The sequence below is a fragment of the Notamacropus eugenii genome, chromosome 7, assembly GCF_028372415.1.
Source record: "Notamacropus eugenii isolate mMacEug1 chromosome 7, mMacEug1.pri_v2, whole genome shotgun sequence".
Classification (NCBI taxonomy): domain Eukaryota; kingdom Metazoa; phylum Chordata; class Mammalia; order Diprotodontia; family Macropodidae; genus Notamacropus; species Notamacropus eugenii.
The window spans coordinates 13,456,225-13,479,229 of NC_092878.1; the positions used below are offsets into that span (position 1 = coordinate 13,456,225).

General features: G+C 40.5%; 1 long non-coding RNA gene and 7 other non-coding genes across 8 annotated transcripts; 2 read left to right on the top strand and 6 right to left on the bottom strand.

The window, feature by feature from the left end:
- Positions 1 to 569: 569 nt before the first annotated feature.
- TRNAP-UGG (transfer RNA proline (anticodon UGG)) lies at positions 570 to 641 on the bottom strand. Its single transcript has one exon. It is a non-coding gene; the product is annotated as a tRNA-Pro (tRNA).
- Positions 642 to 1,966: 1,325 nt separating this feature from the next.
- Positions 1,967 to 2,054, top strand: TRNAY-GUA (transfer RNA tyrosine (anticodon GUA)). The gene is given in 2 exon segments: positions 1,967 to 2,003; positions 2,019 to 2,054. It is a non-coding gene; the product is annotated as a tRNA-Tyr (tRNA).
- Positions 2,055 to 4,886: 2,832 nt separating this feature from the next.
- TRNAY-GUA (transfer RNA tyrosine (anticodon GUA)) lies at positions 4,887 to 4,977 on the bottom strand. Its single transcript is given in 2 exon segments — positions 4,887 to 4,922; positions 4,941 to 4,977. It is a non-coding gene; the product is annotated as a tRNA-Tyr (tRNA).
- A 10,723-nt stretch (positions 4,978 to 15,700) lies between these two features.
- Positions 15,701 to 15,773, bottom strand: TRNAT-UGU (transfer RNA threonine (anticodon UGU)). The gene has a single exon. It is a non-coding gene; the product is annotated as a tRNA-Thr (tRNA).
- Positions 15,774 to 16,705: 932 nt separating this feature from the next.
- On the bottom strand, positions 16,706 to 16,777 carry TRNAP-CGG (transfer RNA proline (anticodon CGG)). The gene has a single exon. It is a non-coding gene; the product is annotated as a tRNA-Pro (tRNA).
- Positions 16,778 to 20,174: 3,397 nt separating this feature from the next.
- LOC140513439 (uncharacterized) lies at positions 20,175 to 21,583 on the bottom strand. The gene is made up of 2 exons (XR_011970168.1): positions 21,311 to 21,583; positions 20,175 to 20,628 (listed from the first exon to the last, which is right to left on the bottom strand). It is a non-coding gene; the product is annotated as an uncharacterized lncRNA (long non-coding RNA).
- Positions 20,542 to 20,623, bottom strand: TRNAL-AAG (transfer RNA leucine (anticodon AAG)). The gene has a single exon. It is a non-coding gene; the product is annotated as a tRNA-Leu (tRNA).
- Positions 21,584 to 21,680: 97 nt separating the features above from the next.
- Positions 21,681 to 21,752, top strand: TRNAP-AGG (transfer RNA proline (anticodon AGG)). The gene has a single exon. It is a non-coding gene; the product is annotated as a tRNA-Pro (tRNA).
- The last annotated feature ends 1,253 nt before the right edge of the window (positions 21,753 to 23,005 follow it).

Genomic DNA, 23,005 nt, shown 5'->3' on the forward strand with positions numbered 1-23,005 from the left:
TTACGTGATGTGTGGATATGTTTGAGAGTCAACATGTGATGCAGGGGTCCTCTGTTAAACTTGCTCGGAACTAAAGGGATCATTACTGTCCTCTCAGCCTGGGGATGGGTCCTCTTTCCCAGCCTAACACTTGGAAACTCTGGTGGGTGTAGCAGGGTGCGTCCCAAGGTGGGAGTGGCTCTGGTGCAATTCTGAGGCATTGCTTTGGGCCTAGGCGCCCCCGATCAGCGAAATGGGAACCACTGTCGGAATTCGGAAGCTCTTTCCTGGAGTACCTCCAGGGGGCAGCAAAGGGCTGGAAAAATTGAATGCAGGGGTGGAGAGGAGCTGTTACTCCAATGGGGTAGAAACAGCTGGCTTGCACGCATTAAGTAGGGAGGGCGGGGGAGAGAGGTGGACGGGGGACCTTGAAATAGAGTCAGCTTGGTCTAATGTAGATGTCCCCAATACTTTCCCCTTTGCTCTCACTAATATCTCTGTTTAACTCTGTTTCCTTTTAGCAGGGAGGACTGAAGTACAAGAAAAGTTTTAATATATTTCCTTATGTATAGAGAGGGGGAAAAAAGTACGGGCTCGTCCGGGATTTGAACCCGGGACCTCTCGCACCCAAAGCGAGAATCATACCCCTAGACCAACGAGCCCCATACTGGATCGGGTGGTTAAACTCCTTGTCTGTCACATATGAATGCATTTTGTTTCTGGTTTGGAATACATCATGTGGTTATCTTTCTTTCGTCCTCTTTCTCTTCTCATCTACTATTTATCCTGCCATGACATCACTTACCCCTTCCCTGTATTCATTTCCCTTCCCTACCTGCGCCCAAACCCATACTAATAGATTGATTCCACTTTTAACTTTGTCCAACAGAAGTTGTAGTCAGAGGGATCTTGACTAGTACTAAGAGACAAAAGGGAAACTGAGGGATAGGGAGGGAACTAAGAACTTAATTTCTGCCGCGCGGGAGTAAATCTGTCTGGAATTGAGGGACCAATTAACTAGACAGAGACTTACGTCTGGCCTTTCCCCCAGGGAAAGGGGCACACTAGTCTTTGCGCTTTCTTTGTAGCAAGACAGAAAAGCTCCCAGAGGCATTTGCCAACCCTCGCGACTGAGAAATCATCGCCCTTAGCTTAGTGAACTAGTCAGGGAAAGAAGGAAACTTCCTTGCAAGTAGTAGGAGTAGTTTAAATAGATATTTAATTGGATTTAAACATTCGAAAAAAGCCCACCAAAATGAACTATTTCATGACTCCCTTAGCATGTGCTCTTTTGCAACCTCTACTTTTGCTCTGGTAGTTCCCCCTGCCCAGAAGTGCTTTAGTCCCACTTATCTATGCCCCCTAAATCTTGCCCATCTCTCAAAGAGAAGGTCAAACATCGCCTTTTCCCAGAAGCCCTTCTTGTTCTCCAGCAGAATGTGATTTTACCCTGCTCGGAACCCTTAAAACACTGTTACTATCTTTATTGTGTATGACTTTTTAAGATTCACTGAATCCACTGAAAGGATTTGAGGTCATCTTGTCCAACACCCTGCCTGATACATGAATCCATTCTGTAATCTCCCCGATAAATGGTCACCCAAGATCTGCTTGAACACCCTGCAAAGTAAGTCTAATTGTCTTTCATTTAAAAGGCCTTCACAAATCTCTTCTCTAGTCTAAATCAGAGAGAACACATTCAGGGTTAGCCCTAGCCCTAACCCTAACCCTAACCTTAACCCTAGGGACTTAAGTTACTACAGTTTACATACCCTGACCTCTTTTATTTTGTATCCTCCTTGACAGAAACAATGATCACCTTATTCACTACTGTATTCCCCCACAGTGTCTTGTTCCATAGTATTTGTTAAATGAATAAACCTTTAAAAAGTATGTAAAAATGAATCTGGTTCAAATAGCTTATGAACTCCACAGAAGATCATAAAGTCTCACTGAAATGTCAACCGTAAATTTGCTATAGTGTCCTCCTTCGATAGCTCAGCTGGTAGAGCGGAGGACTGTAGAGTTTGCCTGTAGGGATCCTTAGGTCGCTGGTTCGATTCCGGCTCGAAGGAGATGAGTTTTTGCTTTTCCTAGCACCCAGTATTTTCTGTATGGTTGTTTGTGTCTGCGAACACGCTTTATTCAACCCATCCCTCGCGTGCCACAGAAAACCCAAGTTTCTTAGTCTTCTTGCCTTCATCGTCAGAATTTGTACAGTATTTAACATTTGCATTATACGAGTCACAGGTTTACTATGAAGAAAACAAAGACCATAGCATTTAAAGTTGGAAAGAAAGAAATTTGGAGGCAGAGTCTAACCCAAGCCCATCATTTTACAAATAAAGAAACTGAGGCCCAGAGAAGTGATATGCCTTACACAACGCCATAATAATAAATGGTAGAAACCAAATATTTTGGATCCAAACCAGTGCTCCTTTCTGTTTTAAGCTTTTAGTAAACTTTAAAGTTATGTGAATAAGAACTATTATATTGAGGTGGTTAAAATAGGCAAACCCATATGTTGGAAGTGAGACAAGCTGAGAGTGACACGTCAATCTCAGGACGAGACCTGGGAGAAAGAGAAAAGATTGACTTGATTTGCTGGGCCTTAGAGGAAAGAGTTAAGCACAGAAGTTTCAGGGAACCGGATTTAGGTTAGATTTAAGGAGAAACTTCTTCAAACTACAGCTGTCCCAATAAGGAATCAGCTGCCTTGCCTGTCTTCCAGTGGAGGCTGTATGTCAATATAACAGGATTACTATAGAGTCCTGATGAGATGCCAATTAAAAAGAAACCTTTTGCAGTAACATCTAAGATTTCTTTTTTTTTTTATCTTTTTTTTTATTTTTATTTTGTAATGTTTAACAATCACTGCCATACAATTGTGATTTTATCCCCCCCACCTACCCCCCACTCCCCCCCTCCCTCCCCACAACTGCATACAATTCTGTATAGATTCTACATATACTTTCCTATTGAGTATATTTTCACTATAGTCATGCTATGTAGTCAGACTAAGATAAATGAAAGAAATCGTATAACAAATCAGAACATGATACACAAACACATACACATACACAAACATGATCTGCTACAATATGTGAGTGACTTCCATATTCCTCTCTCTGAGTGTGGCAGGCATTTTGCCTTGAGATCCTCCATTGGGATTTTTTTTTTTTTTTGGTAAGAAGTTCTTGTGTTATTACAAAAATCTAAGTCTACCAGAAAAAACTCTCACACACTGTGGTTGTTGCTGTGCATAAAGTTCTCCTGGTTCTGCTCCTTTCACTCAGCATCAGGTCATATAAGTCCTTCCAGGCCTCTCTGAAGTCTTCTTGTTCATCATTTCTTATGGCACAATAGTACTCCATTACATTCATATACCATAATTTATTCAGCCATTCCCCAATTGATGGACATCCCCTTGACTTCCAGTTTTTGGCAACTACATAGAGTGCTGCTATAAATATTTTTGTACATGTGGGACCCTTTCCCATTTTTATGATCTCTTGGGGATATAGTCCTAGTAGCGATATTGCTGGGTCAAAGGGTATGCACATTTTTGTAGCCCTTTGGGCATAGTTCCAAATTGCTCTCCAGAATGGTTGGATGCGCTCGCAGCTCCACCAACAATGAATTAGTGTTCCAACTTTCCCACATCCTCTCCAGCATTTATCATTTTCTTGTTCTGTCATGTTTGCCAATCTTATAGGTGTGATGTGGTACCTCAGAGTTGTTTTGATTTGCATCTCTCTAACCAATAGTGATTTAGAGCATTTTTTCATATGATTATAGATAGCCTTAACCTCTTCCTCTGAAAATTGCCTGTTCATATCCTTTGACCATTTATCAATTGGGGAATGACTTGTATGATTAAACATTTGGATCAGTTCTCTATATATTCTAGAAATGAGGCCTTTATCCCCGAGCTTAGCTGTAAAAATTCTTTCCCAATTTACTACATCCCTCCGGATTTTGGTTGCATTGGGTTTGGTTGTGCAAAAACTTCTCAGTTTAATGTAATCAAAGTTATCCATTTTGCATTTCATAATGCATTCTATCTCTCCTTTAGTAAAGAATTCTTCCCTTCTCCATAGATCTGATAAATACACTATTCCTTGCTTCTCCAGTTTATTCATGGTATCAATCTTTATACCTAAATCATGTACCCATTTGGACTTTATTCTTGTGTACGGTGTCAGGTATGGGTCTATGCCTAATTTCCGCCACACTGTTATCCAGTTTTCCCAGCAATTTTTGTCAAACAATGAGTTCTTATCCCAGAAGCTGGGGTCCTTGGGTTTATCAAACAGAAGGTTGCTATATTCCTTGCCTACTGCATCTTGAGTGCCAAGTCTATTCCACTTGTCTACCTCTCTGTTTCTTCGCCAATACCAAGTGGTTTTGATAATTGCTGCTTTATAGTACAGTTTGAGGTCTGGTAGCGCTAGGCCACCTTCCCAAGCATTTCTTTTCATTAGTCCCTTTGATATTCTGGACCTTTTGTTTTTCTAAGATTTCTTAATTCAGAATATGTTACTATTGGTAAGGGGCTGAGAGAGAAGAGGAGAGGGAGTGTTGTAGTGGGGAAAGGGAAAATATAGAGGAGAGACATGTTTGAGGTTCTAGGACAGTGTTCCTTACGTGAATTCCGGGTCAAAACAGAAACTGAAGGTCTGTATTATTACTGGAAGTTTAAAAAAAAAATCCAAGTAAGAATAGTTTGTTGCCCGGTATTTTGAAGGTTCAGATCAAATAATTGCCCCGAGAATTTATCGATCTACTACTAGAAAGAACTCAGGAGTTTTGGTTTTCTTTTAAAGCCCAAGACTGGGGAGAGTAGTCCAGAACAGGTACACAGTTATTGAATGCCAATCTTTGGGTGTGTCTAAAACGGTAGCACCTCCTTCGAGCCGGAATCGAACCAGCGACCTAAGGATTTCCACAGATTATACAAACTACAGTCCTCCGCTCTACCAGCTGAGCTATCGAAGGGCACCTTAAAGTTTTGTTTCCTAAAATCCTCTTTATAAGATATATCGCTCTGGCAAGATTTGTTCTGGAAGGCAGATGTGTGAAATTTTTTTTCCTTTAAATTTAATGACTCCTCCAATAGTTAGTCATACTCACCATCAATAACTACACTGCCACTTTTGATCTTCAAAACGTATTGCTCTCCATTTGGTAGATACTTACCTAGGTGCAAGGAATTCTTCCGAATAGGAATCGTCTGTGATTTGCCCTCTGCTAGCTCCCAGGCTTTGCTTCCTGCTCCTAAAGGCTCTTTGTAGGAGCTACAAACGATCTTCCTGTGACCAGATTCCTCTAAAATGTTCGGATCTAAAATTGATGGCACCATGACTTCTGAGAACCATTGTCTTGAAAGAAGAGAAAAATGTAAACTTCTGGCATCTTGCCACTAAGGGGAAAACAGTATAGAAACAACCATGGAATCCCAGTGTTGAAAGAATCACAAGTCAACTTGTACAACCTATACCTGAACAGAATTATGCAACAGCCTCGACGAGTAGTCAACCAACCTCTGCTAATCTGGTTCTCCAATGAAGGCTCTGCTCCCCAAAATGCACAGATATCATCATCTATGTGATAATTTCTTAAACCACCTCTGCCATCAGCATTTAAGATTTGTTCAATGGCTATCACGTGATATGACTCACACTTCTACTTGTTTCTTTGCTTTCATCATTGCCTAGGGTACTGCACCCCTTCAATACAAAACCTATGAACTCTGAGCCTTGGTATTTAAGGCCCTCAGAATTAGACTCCAAACTATATTTCCAATATTTTCCCCTTTATGCACTTTACATACCTTATAAACTGGAATACTCTTCATATCTATTCTCTTCCTGATCTTTTCCATTGCTGTGGTTTTGCTCCTGTAATTCTTCCCTGCACTCAAAGCACAACTCAGGTCCCACATTCAAAATGAAGTCTTCCTGATATATAGACTAGAGTTGCCCAGAAGGGTAGCCTGGTCCTATTGAATTCCTTTTGTATCTCTTTAAGAGGATGGTAATCCATTATCAAGGTTACCCCTTTCAAAAAATGCCAATTTACCAGGCCCTTGGTACTGACTCTCCTTGTCTCCAAACAGAATGCAAAATTCAATTCAATTTCTAATAAGAGTTATGCTTGTAACAAAGAATAAAAAAAAGAAAGAAAAATCAGCTCAGAGAAAATAAACATTATTTGAGTTTCTCACTGTATTCAAACTTCCAAATTGCAATTCTCCATTTAGTCAGTCAGTAAATAATCCTTTATCCAGCACCTATTACATGACAGGCCTTGTGCTGAGCACTGGAGGTACAAAGTAAGTCAGCCTCTGCTTTCAAGGTGTTCCTAGTCTACTGCAAACATGAAAACAATTCTATACAAAAAAAAAAAGGCATACACATGATAAAACAGAAATAATCAGTAGAAGAAAGAATGTAAAATTCAAAGTTACTGGGAAGTGTGTCCTATCAAAGATAGGATTTTTGCTGGGACTTGAAGGAAGTCAAGGAAGCCAGAGATGGCAGAGAGCTTTCTAGGTATTCAGTGCATTTTCTTTGACTGTATCCTATACCTAGAATGTGTTCCTTCATGGCTCTTCCTCCTGGCTTTCTCTGTATTCCTTCAGGTCTCAGCTAAAAGTCCACCTTCGCTAAGCTTCTTTTTGGTTCTCACTTAACGTCTTAATCTATTCCGTCTGAAATTACCTCCAAGGTGTCATGCGTGTATGTGCATATGTTATACATGGTCTTCGCCCATTGTCTTCCCTATTACATTGCAAGTTCCTTGAGGGAAGGGACTGATTTTGCCTTTCTTTGTGTCCACAGCACTTAGCATGGTGCCTGTGTAATGCCAATGAGATTAAAGATCTTCCCCACCTATAATGGGCCTGCCCATTAAAAGAAGCTTGATTAGGGAAGGCTCACACCTTTTGCTAATTTTCTAATGAGGCACTGGTTCTCAAGGAGTGCTCTCTGGCTCTGAAAAATGTAAGCCCCCCTTTGAAAACCCAGATGTTGGTACTTCTCTCTGGTAACTATGCATGCATGGCCAGACAGTTATCTGTCTGTTGATCTATGATGTACGTATTGCTTATGTCAGACATTTGGAAGCACTGTCTGTTGGTTTTTATTTCTCTGTATTTTCTCTGAAGTTTAGGTCCCCTAAACTAAATGAATGATATATGTGCTTGAATAAAGTGATTGTTGACCCCTCAAAAGTTGCTTTCCTTTTAGAAAAGCAGATCTAAGAACCTATGATAGCAGGGCCCCTGGTGTATGTTGGGGTGCTTGCCTTTACAGCCTGACACATAGTAAGTGTCTAATAAATGCTTATTGATTTGAATTGAAAAGGGCATCGTTGTTGAAGGTATGAGAAGAATTCATAAATTATTTTCTAGCATGTCTTATCTTCACAATCATACAACTTACTAAAAAATCTAGAAAAACCATGAGCTTATTTCATTTCTTGTTTGTTGACTGTTGCTTACTGGAACACTCAGGCTCTGGGTTATCCATGGTGCCAACTGTTCCTTTCTTTGAGGTAATCCATGAGACCTGAGAATCTGAGAAGTCAAGATAAGAGTGTCTCAAAGAAGGAATGGTCTACAGCATCAAGGGCTATAAAGCAGTCAAGGACAGAAAACTGCCATTGATTTTAGCCATAAAGGACTGGTTAATGACCTAAAAAAGAGCAGATTCAATAGAGCAGTAGTAAATAGAACCTGATTACTAGGTCTTCTAAAAGTGAAATTAGTGAGTGGAGACTTATTTCTAGAAATTTGGTAGTAAGCAAAAGGATTCAATGATACAGTAAAAACACAGGATCAAGATTTTTTTTTTTAATTTGCTTTAAGTTGTGATTTATTTTGGTTTTTAAGAAGTGAAACCTAGCATATGACAAAACAAAATAAGTCTAATTCATCTTCTATATGATAACTCTTCAAATACGAGAAAACAGCTATTCCAGCTCTCCTATGGCTTTTTTTTTAAGACAACATTTCTCTATTTCTCCCAGGCTAAAAGTGCAGCACCCACATACAGGGTCATCCCAATATAGGTCAGCACAGAAACATTAACCCATTCTATTTTCTGGTTCACCCCTCCTTGAGCACTATGAATATCCTCTGCTCCTGAGAACTCAGTATATTTTTGCCAGATTTAGTGAAGAATTCAGCCTCACTGTAGTTCAAAAATCAAAAGAATAACTAGCCTCAGTCTCCCCAGAAACTGAGTATAGGCAAGTACTACCATGTCTAGCCCTTCCTATATCTCTTCAAGGTTAAATATTCCATGTTCCTTTGAAAATTCATCTCATTCGTGGGGTTCCTTCACAATTCTGGTCTCCTTCCTTCACCAAGCCTCCAAGTTTTCAGAGAAGAACTTTTAACCAAAAGTGTCCCAAAATAAGGCCTCACAATTTCACCGTACTTTGAGGATCATGAGACATGGTCCTGAGAAGATAATCCTACTTAGGGTAAAAAAAATTAATTGTTCAATTCAAGAACATTTTTAAAACAGGCACCTATGTTGTGCAAGATGTACTAGATACTAGAGATACAAAGGCAAAATAATGAAAAACAGTCCATTTTCAAACAACTTACATTCTACTGGAGCACAAAATATTTAAGAAGCACAGACAGCCTCATTTGAGAAGTGAGAGAGCACAAATAATTAAGATTGATTAAGAAAGGCTTCCCATAGGAGGTGACACCTAAACTGAACCTTGAAGCATTCTAAGAGATGGAAATGAGGAAGAAATTAATTCTGAACTTGGGCAAGTCTGCAATGGCACTCTCTTCAGGTAAGCAAAATCAGTGCGCTACAGGAATGCAGGTGTTGATGTTGAGGGATGCTTAGGACCCCAAAATACCTACATGCATGCCAGATCCTACCTGGATGAATTTGACTTAAGACTTCTTTTGGCCAAAGAAGAACAAAGTTTATTTAAGATCTGCCATATTGGGTAGACTCTTAAGGAATCTAAGTATTTGTAATGCTAATATCAGTTAGCCTGATAGAATCTAAACTAAGTTGAATCTGAGCATTTTCATGGAGGGAAGGTGGATGTTATATACAGAAAGACTGTGGGAGGGATCTAGGGTTGGCCAAGTAGCCTGGAGTAACTAGAGGAGGGGTTTAGGGAGGGTCTTGATAGGAACAGACAATGGAGGACTAGGCTACGTTAAGGGTAACAGATTTGGGAGTGAAGATACATCAAGCAGGAGGATTCACAGAGAGTTCATGTGGGTTCCCAGAGCCTATACCCCATCACAGGATCTATAAAACGTGATCATTTTCTAGTTGAAAGACTAACAGCTAGCTAGAGAATTTCTACAAAAGTAAAAGTAACAGATCACTTGAAATGAGCTAATCAAACACATAGGATAAATCCACTGCAGAGTACCCTTTTGCAAGCTGTAGTCATGGGATGGCAATGTTGTGTTGCTTTTTTTTAAGTTCTATTTGTATCTTGTGCAGTCTACATATATTCTGGGGTTCCTTACCCTAACTCTCACTCTCCCTGGCAAGTTACATAATCAGAGTAAGAGTATATAGACACTTCGTTGTTCTAGATGTACCTCTAAGGGGTCTAGGTATCTTTTTAATGCTTTTGGTGCAAGCTGCCATTACAATGTGCTCCTTTTGAGGTTTAGGGTGCTTGGGACCCAAAATACTGACACTCTGATCCTTGACTCAAGCCTTCTTTTAGCCAAGAGGAAAACAAAGTTTATTTAAAATTCGTCATATTGGGTTGACTCTTAAGAAGCCTTGGCTTGTGACATGGCTTGCATTAACAATCAGGATAGATGGAATCTGAGCTAGATTGAATCTGAGCACCTTCATAGAGAGAAGAAGGATCTTATATACAGGGATTTAGGGATGGTCTAGTAGTCTGGGGTGACAGGAGGAGGGATTTAGGGACTGTATTCAGGAGGAGTCTAAGTAGGATCTTAGGGGACTGGGGTGACTAGAGATCAGAACCAAGAGAAGGGAATTTTGATGGGATCAAGAGTCCAAAGCAGCTGGAGGCAATGGGAAGGTAACAGACAATGGAGGACTAGGCTAAACTAAGGGTATTTTGATAGGATCAAGGATGGGAAATAGGCAGGTACAATCTGGAGGTATCAGACAATGGAGGACTAGGCTTGGTTAAGGATGATGAAAGGCTTATGGTCTCAGGTGAACATCAGATCAAGTGGGAAGGAGAGTTCAAGGGAGTTCCCAGAGCCTCGACCCCATCATTCTCTGGGTATCACTTCCTAAATTATCTCTTCATTAGCATCTAACCAATATTATTTAATGTCTTCTCACCTACAACACTGATTATTGCCCAAATATCCTTTGACCAATTACCACTAATTAGCTTTTACAAAAGGGGTATTTGCTGAAAAGATATTGGAAGGACTTAAAATCTTCCCAAACCAAGGGAATACTGTCTCCTAAACCTTTCCCCCTCTGTCTCTGAAAAAGTGTACTGTACTCAAACTTATAATGGTTATTAGAAAATATTTGCCTCTTAAAGTTCACTTCGAAATCCATAGTCCATGTAAGAAGTTATTTGAATAAACAAATATCTTGCTTCCCAGTCAAATTCACTGTGGGGCTGGATCCTATAGGTTATTCCTGGTTGGATTCAGTTGCCAATAAACTCTGGTATGGACACTAGTTTCTGGACTACCATGGCTCACTCCCTCTCTCTTTTGAAGCTCATAGAGTCAGACAGCTCTGATACTCCTTTACCTAGGGGCAAGAAAAAATAGGCAAGACCCTCAGCCCTGCTCCCAGGACTGGGATCTCATTAGTCAGTCCATGTGGTGCTTGCTTTTATGTCCTCTTCACTTCCAAATACATCCCTTCCCCCTCCCTTACCGGGAGTCATTCACTGCAACAAAAATTGGAATTAAAAAAGGGATGAGGAGAAGCAGCCAAGCAAAGTCAAATAACACATAAGCCAAGCCTGTGTTGGGTCATTTGGGGAGATTCAAATATTCATAGACTTAAAATGTTCTCACCCATGTCATGCATTTAAAGAGCACACCATGCATTCCATGATGAATTGATTCTATGAGCTAATATTTTGAGTGTCTGCTATCACTTTTTTATGTCCAATATTTGGAGCAAAAACACTAGCCCATATCATTTTTCAGAGAAGAAACTGAGACCTTGAGAGAAATGGTAAGAGTGGCAGAATTGGAAGTTGGGTACAGGGATGTGGACTCCAGATCCAGGACTTTTCCCTCAGTACAACACTAAAGGGTATGAAGTGTCAATTGGAAATGTCTTTGGGGGCAGTGAGGCCATGGAGAGAGAAAACAGTGAAGGATGTTATTGTGGTGATTGGGAGAGTTACGAGTATTTGGTTTGATGCCATATATAATGAAACAGCAATTCTGTTTCATTATATATGGCACAGGGGGAGGAAAATGTCAGGAAATGGCATTACCATCTTATACAGAGTGTCTCCAAAAGTCTTGGTGCAGTTTTAAACTCAGTCAGTCAATAACCATTTGTTAAGCACCTACTATGTGTCAGTCATTGTGCAAGGCACTGGGGACACAGAGAAAGGCAAAAGAGTCTTCTCTGAAGGGGCTCACAGTCTCAGCAGAGAAAACATACCAACAACTGTGTACAAACAATACATGTATATATATTACATACATGTATACATGTATACGTGCATATATAGATAGGTGTGTGAAAACTGATTTGACTGGTGTGACATTTCCGTCTTCCCCCATCTGCCAGGATGCATGTATGCTAAAGCTAATAAATCCATATCTTGGGCATTACACAAACAAACACACACACACACACACACCAGCTTCTTGCTGGATTGCATAGAGTTAATTTCTTTGTATCTCTGCCTACATCCATTAGTTTCTATTGTGGTTGTTGTTGTTGTCTGTCCTCTGTAGGACTTCAAGAAGGTGATGTTTTGATTTGCAAATGAATTGAATTTAAGTGAGGCAGAGCTGTACAAAGTCATCAGCCTCACTCTGTCCTCCAGAATCATCAGGAATCCTGTGGCAAGACTTAGGTCAGCAGGATAGGTAGTGACCTGGGGTGCACTGGGAGACCTTGGCTTTTTTAAGGTAAGGTCTTTCCCAGCTCTCAGTTTGTCTGAGGCAATACCCATTCAGTAATTAAAGGCTAGTTAAGAATTGTTGGGGTCCCCTAGACCATTTATGGGAACCCCTAACCCCGACCCAAGGCTCTTGTCCAGCAAGAGGCCTTGATCTTGTGAGTAATGAGATGGGGCGGGAGACAAAGGTGGTGAAGACTCCGTTTATTTCAGCTAATTCACATGCATATATAGTCTTAATTACGTGAAACATTCCTAAGCCTTACACTGAACCTATCACCTATCACCTTTCACATTGAACCTATCACCTATCACCTTTCCTTATATGGGTATCTTCTCCACTGGACATCCGAAGCCAGACAAAGAACTGCCACGTTGCAAACAAAGACAAGACCCTTCCTCCTGAAATCCATCTAGTTCCACCCCTACTGATAAGCCCCTAGGTTATCTAGGCAGGCTCTCAGTGTGGCGTCCTGAAATGGACAGGGGTCGGCTCTAACTCGTCCCGTTACAAAGAATGGAGGCAAAAAATGATCTAGTTTGCCTTCATAAAAGAATCAATCTGGGAGGGTAACACCTCACTGATATCAACTATACTATTCTCCTTCTGTACGTACGGCAATCATTGGTACCAGCTTTGTCTAAAATTTTATAGTAATTTGAACCTTTAAGGGCTTTGTGCCTTTGATTGGAGAGCAAAAACCATTAGAGAGTTTCACCTCCAGAAGATACCCCACTGAGTATTTCCCTCAATCAAAGGCTGTGGGGGCCCAAACACTGAATCTTACTTAACCTGCAAGTTTTCCTCCATCCTCCATGTATAATAATAAAGTTCCATTAACTCTATCTCTGTGTGGTGCTCTTCATTCAAATCTCCCCAAACTACATTAGGTCTTATTAGGAATTGTTTGTTTATTTGTCTGAGACTTTTTAGTAGCTTAACTGGTAGGTAAGAGAAATGGATTGGAATTTTTTATGGGAAACTTTAAATAGCATTTTAGAATCCACCTCCATTGTTCTGGTTGAAGTCTGACTTTGTCAGCCTTTCTTTGTCACTGTTAACGTCATTGATAGTCACCAAAGGGCACTAGTAGGAGACTGAAAGCAATCATTCTGCTTTTGACACTTAAAAGGAGGAAATTGCAATTCTCTTGTGAAAAACTTAGAGAATAAAGGTTAGTTATAAAACTCATAGCTTGATTTCAAGATGTTTCAATAAAAGTTTCTTGAGGTTTCCCAGGGATGCTATGGAAATTAGAAAGAAAAAATACATCAACAATGGGTTCATCAGATCATAGATATAGAGATGAAAGGTTCTGTAGATTAGAGGTCTTTGAGGGCACCCCTCCTCATTTTACATATGAAGAAACTAAGTCCCCCCAGAGAAGTTGTGACTTTTTGTTTAGATACCATGACTCCAAATCTAGCATCATTCTGTGGTTGAATTGGAAAGATGGAAAACATATATGAAAAGAATGTAGAATTAATTGAAAAGTAAAATGTGTGAATTTATTTACACATTCAAACATGTATTAAGCACATACTATGTACAATAAAATATATTATGCTGTCCTTCAGTACAAGATTGAGAGATGTAGGCTAGAGAATAGTTCAGGTAGCCTCCCCTGAGAGTAGTAATTAATAAACATGTCAACTCGGAGGGAGTTCTGTCCTTGGTCCTGTGCTGCTTATCTTTACTTTTAACAAAAACTTGTAAGAATGTAGATTGGTACATAGGTATATGATAGATAGATGATAGATGGGTGGATGTATAGATAGATAGATTTGAAGTAGCTAGGTGGTACATCAAATAGACTTGAACTTGGAGTCAAAAAGACCTGAACTTGAACCCTTCTTAAATACTAGCTGTGTGATTCAGTACAAGTCAATTAATCTCTCTAGTCTCAGTTTTCTCTTCTGTAAAACAGGGTAATAATAACATCTACCTTGCAGGGTGGTTGTGAAGAATAAATAGAATAACATGACTTATATACAACCTGATGGACTGTGCAAACAAAGTGCTATAAAAATGTTAGCTTTTCTTGTAAATTATTATAGAGCTTACTATAAGCCAGGCTATGTGTTAAAATAGATAGTGAGGGAGGGATATAAATATAAGTAAACAAAATAGTCCCAGCCCTCAAGGACCTAAAAAAGATAAAACATAAAGGGGAGATGGAAAGAGGAGGAAAAGTAGGAACTCGGCGGCGGGCTGTGGAGACAGCCTGGGAAGTGTTCTGGTAGCCAGGATAATGTGCAAGGGATGATGGTTTGAGTGGATGCACTATGGTAAACAGAAGGCCAGAAATGCATATCCAGTTTTCGAGGGACACAAGGGAAGGAAGAATAGATAACCTGAATGGCAGAGCCAGGATCCTAAAAGAGTTTTCTATAGTCCAGACAAGATCTTCACCAGCCTCTTCCAACCTAAGTTCATCTTCCCTGAGATTCAGTGTTCTCTCCTTCAGCCTGTACCCATCATGCCCTTGAATTTTCTTCCCTTTCTTGCTTTCTGGACGTGTTTCGATGAAGTAGTTATCCTTCGGGAAACCTCCCCACTTTATTTCTATTTATTACAGGAAGTAATGTGATTGGTTCAGGGTTCGCGTGAAAGCTAAAGGTGAAAGGTAAGAGCACATACACAGCCAGACTGGAGTGAATGTTTTGCGGATGACGTATCTCCTTTGAAACAATTAGCAACAGTTGCACCTTAAATATTTTTCTGGATTCATAAGTACCTCCCAACCTAATCGCTCTCTCCAGTCTCCCTGGCTACAACATAACTTAGCACAAAGCAGGAGAATTTTACCCGGGTCTTATTCAGAGATGAGGCCAAGCTTCCTCCGCACTACGTGGCATCTTTGTTTTGGGTTCCAGGCGGAGGCAGGGAGCCAGAGTTTGGAGAGCTCTCCAGAGCCTAGGGAAAGGCAGGTTCTCTGAAGACAGAAATTGGAGCAGGAAGGAAAAGATTCAAAGAGAAAAAGGGGCCTTTGGGACTTTTAACCCACTGTTCCTATGATCCAAAGCGCAGTTCGCGCCTGGAGGAATAATTATCGGACAGGCAAAGTGGAGGCACGGAAGTAGCTTGACCACAGAGTTTCTTCCGGGGCTTGGAGAGGGGCGGAGTTTGAAGACTGCATCCTTTCCATCTTGGCCCCAGATCGGGCGGCGACCCCTCCTCAAACCAGGCCTAGCCTGTTTATAAGTCCGAAAGCTTGCAATTTGTTCTGCTGTGCCTGTTGCCCCAGGATATCACTCCAAAGGAGGAGCCTCCAACCGGCACTGAGCCCTTCCACGTCTCAGATTCTGCAGTGCATGTCGCACCCTTCCTGGTCCTGGGGCGACTTAAAACTCCCGATTCCTTGTGCAAGGGACGCTTTCCTCCTACCATGGACACTTTCCTTGTCATATACTGGATTTAGGGAATTCTGTTCTTGGGTACAGTTTGTAATAGCAAGGGCAGTTTCTAGATTTAGTGACATTCCATTTCTCGAGTCAGACAATGAACTTTAAATTAAATATGGTACGAAGAATGTCATTTTACAGGGCGGATACTTAAGTTGAATGAACAATAAGGTAGAGCCTGATTACAAATTTTTGAGTTTAAAAATGTTGAATCATCAGGCCCCAGCGAGATTTGAACTCGCGACCCCTGGTTTACAAGACCAGTGCTCTAACCCCTGAGCTATGGAGCCAGACGCAGAAAAATGCCTAATTTCTACCTAGAAGAGCCCTTTCTTTTTGTTTTATTCCGGCTAAGTAACATTTTTTAATTATTTAGTAAGTGTTTAATTTAAGTTTCAAATAGAGAGGAAAAAGAAAACCTGATTGAGTCTTCGGTTTGGACATGGACGGGAAATTTATTTTCAGCTGTAATATTTGATAGACGTCAACTCCCAAAGATTACTATTACTCGGGCAAGTAAGTAGTGCAGGGTCCGGAACTGAGGAAAACAAGGTGAAGTCAGGCTTTAGATTTTACTATAGCCGTATAAGCGTGGCCAAATCAAACTCTTTGTGCTGCCTCAGTTTTCTCAGCTGCAAAATGGTGCCTCACACAGCTGTGAAAATTAAATGAGCTATTTTAAAAGCGCTTAGCAGGAAGCCTGGCACATCGTAAGTGCTTAGTAAACGCTGTTCCTTTTCACTTTTCTTCCCTTTTTCTCTGGGTTTCTCAATTCCTTTATTGAATCCTCTCATGGTGTGATCTCAAGCCCCTTCATCGTACTAAGTTGCCTCCCTAAATGTGCTCCCCCAACTTGTCAGTGTCCTAACAAAAGTGAACTCAATTATCGTGGAGGTCTAGCGCTTATCTGGCGTTTCATAGAGAAACACACGATTTTCTCATCTTCTAGTCAATCAACAAGTCAACAATATTTATTAAATGCCAGGTATTTTGTCTTCATGTAAAAAAAAAAAAAAAACCTAATAATTTTAGCTACTAGGTCTTGTCCAACATCCGAATTTCAGGGTTAAGGAAATGAGTTCTCAAAGAAGTTTGTAATTCAGTGAAACTGTCAGTTACTAATAATAGCTTCCAATTGCGCATGAAATTGATAGTCGTCCCTTGTCCTTCCTGAGGTAGAAGTTTAAAGATTAAGTGCTGACACAAACAATAAAGCGACCCTGGGCTCGTCCGGGATTTGAACCCGGGACCTCTCGCACCCGAAGCGAGAATCATACCCCTAGACCAACGAGCCGGACACCTGAAGTTTCTTTCTTCCGAATTTCCTTTAAGGTACTTTTCTGGGAGGTGTAGCTATACGAACATATATGATATGCACTAGAATTATATATATTTTGCCACAGATTTCTCAGAGCCGTTCTCTAAGATCTATTCTTCCAGGCGCTTCACTCACAGTTGTCTACACTTCTCTTGAATCATTTCGACCCTTTTTTCCCTTACCAGCTCCTGCACTGCAGCAGAAAACAATAAAAGTCACCGCTGTGGGATGAAGGGGGCAGTGGAGGGGGGCAAAGGGAAGAGGGCAAAGATGGCTGCTCTCAGATCCAGAAAAGAATACCCCTATTCCCAGACTCATGCATCTTTCCGAACCTGACGGATTTGTCCAGCACAAAGACAAAAGTAATTCAGGATTTCAATGCTTTCCTCACGGGTGTTTTGTACCTAACATATTCGAATAACTCCCAAGGTTCACCCACAGCCACGATTGAAGTTTTCAAGGCCTACCTGGACTTAAGCATTTATTGAGTGGGTTCAGCACCCTTCTATTGTCTCTTCCAGGATTTGTCTTATATATACCCTAAAACATTCACCTACCTTACTTCATGGAGTCTACCAAGTACTGAACAGATTTCTATCCATTCTCTTTGGGACAATAGCTAAATGTCATTTATTGTTCTAAAAGAAGTATATCTGTAGGAAATTATGTCAACCTACATGCGAACTTTCAGATAAGGGAGAGAGGGGTAAGATACACCATGGTGTAAAACGTGTATGTTTTTTTTTAAAGCTCGGTAAACTTGACTGATGTTTAATGTGGGCAAGATAAAGTCTTTTAATATTACATGGATATTAGTGTAGCATTTGATTATGTTGTTTCTAGTTAAAATTATATACCACACCCATTTTTTTCTATCATATATTTCTTGAATATTTACATACTTAATGGCCTTCTTATCGTGGGAGTTCAATGATGATTCCACAAGTCAGCAGACTACTTTCTGGGCATACTTTCAAGAGTGACCTATTCCCTGGGTGGAGATGTACAGGTGTTCACTAGGAACACAATCTTTTGATCAGGATTTCAAAAAGATTGGTGTTTGACATGATAGTGAGATTCCCAGGAAAATTCATTAAGTTCAAGCCTCCCAAAAGTAGAGGATAAAGGCTGATCAATGCGGGTGATAATCATGAAAGTTTGTGTGACTCCAGCCTCTTCTGAAGATAGAAAAATAGAGTAATGGTTTCTGACTGTGGAGGAACCCTCCATTGTTGTGGGTTCAGGGATCAGTTTTAAAGTACCCATAACCCAGGAAATTTCTTATCAACTCATAGGTCACCTATCCTTAGCACAGTGCCTGGCACATAGTAAGTCCTTCATAAATGCTAAGTTGACTTGATCTGTGGCTTTTCTTTCTATCTGTCATTTCCATCTGTGACCCTGAGGATTAAAGGTTGGAGAATGGGAAAATGAGCTAATTATCAAAGGCTCACAGGACTCTTACCTGTTTGCCTGTCTGCTTGTTAATGGTTTCTTTGCCTAACATTAGGCTAAAGAAATTTTGACTGAGTCAAGCTAAAATGTTAGATTCTTACTTCGTACTCGTATCAAATTGTGTCTATGGCCTGTATAAAAAGTCTACTTTCCTATGAAGTTAATTTCCCCAGATTTAGACAAAGGAAGAAAAGAGAAGGGTCTTGGGAGGAATGGATATTACAACATCAGCATTTTGCATCTATTTTTACATATCTTCCCCCTGGGATTAGGGGTAGATTTTTTTTAATGCATTTTTGTGTCAATTGATCAATAAATCAATTAACAATTATATAAATACCTGTAGTTTAAGGTACTGTGATTGTCAGTAGTCAAATCTTTATGCAAATGAAATAAAAACATCCCTTCCATCAAGGAGCTTACAATCTATTGAGGGAAATAATATGGACACATGTAAACATATTTACAACATATACAAAGCTATTACAACTTTATGAGAAGAAATAAGGAAGTTAAGGGGCAAAAAGTGGGTTTCCAGGGAGGACAAGAAGTTCTGTTTGGATCAAGTTGGGCTTGAGATGCTGGCATGACATCCAGTTAGAAGTGTTCAATAAGTAACTATCTGGTGATACAGAACTAGAACTCAGGAGAGAAAGTAGGGAACCATCTGTGTATGAATGATTATTGAATCCATAGAAACTAATTAAGTCCTCAAAACAGAGAGGAAAAGCAGGTCAAAGCCTTGGAGTTGAGCCCCTGGTTGGGAAAATAAGAAGCAGTCAGCTAGGTAGATGGAGAAGCCAAATAGAGCGATGGAATGGCAACTCAAGGAACAAAGAGCATTCCAAGTGGGTCAGTCAGTAGTGTCAAGTGCTGCACCAAGGTCAAGGTCAAGAAAGATAAGGTTTGAGAAATGGCTATTGGACCTGACTGTTGAGAGCAAATGGAGGTAGTCAATTAGGAGTGTAATTGAATTTTTCTAGGAGTTTGGCAAGAAAGGCAAAAGAAATATATGATATTTATGAATATATGAATGATAGCTTGGGGGGGGTAAGATCAAGAGAGAGGGTGGGTTTGTTTTGTTTTGGGGAACCAATGCCTGGCACTTGGTAGATGCTTAATAAAAATTTGATTCTAGATTGATTTCGTTGTGTTTGTAAGCAGTAAAGTATAAACCACTGGATTAGGGGACACAAGATGAGGAGGGAAGGAAGGGGGGAAGGGGGAAAGGAAGAAAGGAAGGGGCAGGACAAAAAGAGAGAGAGACAGAGAGAGAGAGAGAGAGAATTGTGCGGAGGTAACCTGTTCTATGATTTGATAGACCCTGATGTAGAACTGGAATCTGCTTTTCCTCCTCCCTTTCCTACCCTTCCCCCTCCCAGAGAAAAAGAAAAATCTGATTTGACAAAAAATTGAAACTATTATTTAATGTAATTATTCTTCTTCCTTCTTTAAAATGCAACTTTCTTGGTGACTGGACTGTTTTCTATTTATCTTTATACTATCAGTGCTTAGCAGTGCCTGGCACATAGTAAGCTCTCCATGAATGTTTGTTGATTGACTTGATGCGTGAGGTATTTATTAATTTTCTACTTTGATTTAAAAAGTCTCAACTTTGTGGCTTAAGTGCAGAATGAGGAAGGAATGAGGTAATGGCAGACAGAAAATGAAGCGATGTAGAAAGAACAAGTGGGAAAAGACAGAATCACTCCAAACCAGCTCTCTGGGATCTATCATAGTAGTCAGCCTTGAACTGTCAGTCCCTGAATACTGAGTTTGAAGAGTTCCTAAAACTTTTCCCCCAAATGTTTCTGATAATTTTTTCTCATTTAGATCTCCATCAATTTGGACTAAACAAATGAAAACCGACCGATCAGGGCTCTAGAAGTAAGCTTGTTATTCCCACCTTGGTTGTGAATTATTTTACTGAGACACTTTACTTTAAGCAGTTCACTGAGTGCAGGATATTAACAAGAACAGTTTTGACGGAGTAACGGGTGTTAAAGATCGCATAAACTAATATGGGTTCTTCAAAAGATATGCTATTTCGTCTGTTTCCGAGGACAGTTTTAAGCAGCAGATAGTCTCATGAGTAGCTATGATCTGCAAGTACTCGTCAAAGTTCGAGAGATGCGTTTCTTTGTCCCACTCAGACGCTTTCCAGTTTAGCACTTGGTAAAGATACTACTTGGATGGCAAAACTTCGTAATGTTCGGGATCAACATTAGATATTAATAATTGAAAATTACAAAGCTCTAGTTGATAAACTGAGTAGCTCAAAAATGTGGCAGCGGTGGGATTCGAACCCACGCCCCCGAAGAGACTGGAGCCTTAATCCAGCGCCTTAGACCGCTCGGCCACGCTACCAGACGCTGTAATGAAAAAGTAGAAAAATCAATCATTCTGTGTTTTCTTTGGTTTGGCTAGATAGATCATTTAGTTGTTTTTTTAATGCATTGTGATTTTTTTTCTAATAGAGGGAATTTGAAAGAGCTGAAATAGACTTGTTCGGAAATGACAGGGAGGTGGAGAGAACAAAGGAAGGAAACTGAAAGGACTGCGCTACCGAAGATCTATTTAGCTTCTTTGTCTCAGAAGTGGGCAGTGAGGGAGGAATGGGGAGTGGGGTGGAGAAGATATTGGGGAAGGAAAGAGAATGAAAGTGACGTAAGACAAAGGAGGGGAGGAAGAGTGTAAAGGGAACAGAGAGGGGAGGGAATTTTATAAAGAGGGTGGGTAGGACAACAAAGATGGCGGGGAGGAGGACAGGAGACGGAAAACAGATGGGGAGAGGAAGGAAGACCGGGGAAGAAGGAGGACACATGGGGTAGGAGAAAAAGGAAGGACTAAGAGGGGACAGAGGAGGACAGATTGAGGGAAGGAGGAGGACAGAGGGAGGAGAGAGGAGGAAGGAAGCAGTCTTTCCTCATCTCGTCCCCATGTGAGACACACTCGAAATAAGGAAAGAACAGTAGAACAGACAAAAGATTAAAATGAGGCACGCAAAGAGTGACATCTCCAATATGCATAAAAGCAGACGTGACCAGGACTTACGGGGATCATTTCATACATCCCTAGGCCTTCAGATTTAGCAGTAACGTAACCACTGAACACGCAGTAAAGTATTTCTTGCTTTTAACGTTGCGCAAACAGGCTCTGTTCCTCCCTCGTCGGGCATTCCCAGAGATTCCTCCTTTTCCCCCAAATCTCTAATCTGCGACCATATTTCAATGCTGTAATGTTGCATCAGTCCGAAAATACAGAAGGGAAAAATCCTCATCAGCAATTCGTTTGAGAACATGGATTCATTTTTTGCGTCCAGCAGGTGGCTCCGGATTCACAACTGTTGCTGAAAAATCACGAAAAAGTTTGACGTGGCTGAAATCTTTCCTGAAGTAAAGGAATCTCGAGGGTTTTAGTAGGTGGCTCGTTGGTCTAGGGGTATGATTCTCGCTTAGGGTGCGAGAGGTCCCGGGTTCAAATCCCGGACGAGCCCTTCTTTTTTTTCTTCCTTGAATTTCGGCAATAGGAAGTCTTATTTTTCTTTTCATTTACAAAAAAGAGAAACATTTATGTCTATCAAAATACGTTTAGTAATAACGTACAACATAAAAATGCCACTCTAAAGTTGTCAACGGTTTTATACACCTTATTTCATTTAGTCCATGCAACAAACTTGAAAGGTAGGTATTTCAGTCCCCCATTTTAACGATGAGGAAATTGAGATTCAGAGTCCTTATTTATAGATTTATTGATAATCTAACTTCAACATCTTCTCTGGAAGGAACCCATTTCTCTTTATCCTGCATTCAGTTTATGGGACAGATAAGCTCTCTAGTAGTGTAGAGGAGAGAACAGGGAAAGACCCTTGACTTCCAATAGCTCTTCAGGGATAGGGAAGGTCTCCTTTCCCTCTGAAAGTCATAAGATTTCTATACAAGAAACCAATCAGTCACTTGATAAGCATTTATTGGGTCCTCTTATATGCCAGACACAGGAAGGGAGTAAGGCAAGAAGGAAGGAAGGAAGGAAGGAAAGAAGGAAGGAAGGAAGAAAGGAAGGAAGGAAGGAAGGAAGGAAGGAAGGAAGGAAGGAAGGAAGGAAGGAAGGAAGGAAGGAAGGAAGAGTTGTTACTCTCTAAGATGGGTGGGAAACCTTAGTCCTAAAGGCTACATGTGGCCTCCAAACTTGGATTCAGTCAAAGGGTCTCACTTGAGGACCTAGAGTGGTCTTGCAACCACAGGTTCCCCACCCCTGTTCTAAGACAACGGAGGTGGGAAGAAAGTGTATATCAGACATATTTGTGCAAAGGCTGGAGAAATACATGGAATATCCTAAGTGAGGGATAGAAATTGAGTTGTTTGATTGGCCTAAAGAATGCATGGGGGGAGGGAGATAAAGTATAATAAATATGGAACAATAAGCTGAAGTAAGATTGTGAAGGGTTTTACATGCTAAATAAAGGATTCTATATTTGATCCTAGATGTAATAGGGAGCTTTTGGAGTTTATTGAATAGGGAAGAGTAGCAGTGAAACCTTCATTTTAAGATAAATTTGAAAGCTGAGTAGATGATGTATTGGAGTGGTAAAAGACGAAGCAAGGAGAGGACTCAGAAGGCTACTGAAACAATCAGGTTGGGAGGAAATAAGGTTCTGCAGCAGCCTTTTGAGAATGTATGAGGGCATTCATGAGAGATGTTTTAACTATAGAATTGACAGAACTTGGCAATACATGTGATATCTGGAAT